This window comes from Galeopterus variegatus, unplaced genomic scaffold (genome assembly GCF_000696425.1).
Source record: "Galeopterus variegatus unplaced genomic scaffold, G_variegatus-3.0.2 Scaffold6877, whole genome shotgun sequence".
NCBI lineage: Eukaryota > Metazoa > Chordata > Mammalia > Dermoptera > Cynocephalidae > Galeopterus > Galeopterus variegatus.
The window spans coordinates 24,576-26,539 of NW_007732988.1; positions in this window are offsets into that span (position 1 = coordinate 24,576).

The window sequence follows — 1,964 nt, forward strand, 5'->3', positions numbered from 1 at the left end:
CGGGGCACGCCGCCGGCGGCGCCAGGCCCCGCGCCCTCGGCGACACCCTGCACCTCCGTGCTGCTGAGACTTGGCCGGGATCCAAGACCCCAGACCTCCAGCCCTGCAGGCCCAACGGCACGTCGCAAACCGAGGACTCAGGACACGCGAGACGCAAAGGCTCCAGCCCCGCTAAGGCGCCCCGACTGCGCCTGCGCAGTCGCAGCCCGCGCGTCAGCGTCCGGACGCCCACGGACTCTCAGGGAACCCGGCTTTTCTGAGAGGCGGGGCTGAGCGCAGGCTCGGCGGGACTGACCGCGCATGTGCGGCTCCGGCACTCTCGGCCGCCGCGGCAGACGCCGCTTCCCTGTGGGTCGCTGTGCTGTGGTCGGAGGCTTGCGATGCTTTGCAAGGCAACGACTCTGTCTGAACGTTTCAAAGCACTTTTCTATTGGAATTCCATTATGTAAATTAAGATCGTTCCTGAGGAATCTTGTGACTTGTGGCGTTCGGACTCTGATTTTAATGCTCTTTCTCCTCGAACTGCGAGATTTGAAGCTGGCTGTCGTGGTGTCAAAGCTTGGCTTCGCTGGTTGACAGTCGATGAAGGCGGAGACGGCTTATTTGAAAATAATGTAGTGGAGACGGAGTGGCCCAGACCTTTGGCCAAGTTGTATTTGTGTTGAGGTATAAATGATGAACCATTAATAAATTTGAGAGAAACTCTTGGAAATTTGTTTGATTTTTAATACTTGTCCTTTGCTGTCACCTCTAAGGTGAGTCTTAAATAACATTTTCATTGAACTTTGAAAATATGCGAAAAGAAACACTGAATGACAAACTTTAAAAAAAAAAAAAAAAAGAATGGTGTATTATTTCTACCAGTTACTGGTCATTAAATCTTGACTTGGTCAAATCTCAGGAGGGGACAGATCCCAACATGTCATGAACAAAACTGCTAAGTAGGTGTCGTTGACTTAAAAAAGAAATTGTGCCCGAATACATATAGCAAGGATTTACTCAGCCAATATGGTCATTGCAACCAGGAAGACACATAGATCAGGTAGCCCTGAAAAACGTGTTCCAAAGAGGGCCAGCAGAGCTTAACATTTTATGATCACAAGTAGGGGCAAAGGTCAAAGAAGAGAAGAAAGACAGCTCCAACTATTTCATCAGGTTTTCTGTTGGTTGTAGGTGACATACAGATTTGGAATTGTTACTAAGTTACATCCCACATGCAGGGATCTAGAATACAAGAAATATTCTAGGTAATCTCATGGCTTTCTGGCACCATTATGGCTGCTTCTAAGTAAAATAGTCTTATGATGATATTATCCAGGACAGGTGGACGTGATTACTGACTAATTCTCAATCTCCCAAGGCACTATAATTTAGCTGACCTGGTCAGATTCTTTTGGCTATCAACGTTCTCTTTCCATTTATTCCTTTATTTTCGCCTAGTCAGGTTTCCCATTCCACCTATTGAAAAAGAAAGCAACGACTATTTATTCAACAAATGATAAATCCATCCACACACCAAGATGCTTGGGTGTTGATGTGCAGGTAGTTCAGTTATTCTAAAGAGAAGCACAGTGGAAGGAAGAAGGTTTGGAATTAGACCTGAGTGGCACTGTCCTGTGTGACCAGAGCAAGTTCGTGACAGCCTCTCTGAGCCTCGGTTTCCTCATTCGTAAAACTGGCAATCAGTGGTTAATGAGCTGGAAAGTTAAATACTGCTATTATTAAAATTCATATTACATAAATGTACAATTAAATTATATTAAAAACAAAAGTTAAAAATTTAAAACTCACCACCTTCTAATTGTTTCACTATGTTTTTCCATTTTCTATGCTCTTAAGGTTATTTACATCTGTTGTATCTGTGAGTGGAAATAGTATTTAGTGGTGTGATACTGCACATATCTTCCCAACTGTGCCTCTACATGTCATAGTGATTGCTTGAAATCAGCCAGGATGGGAGTATT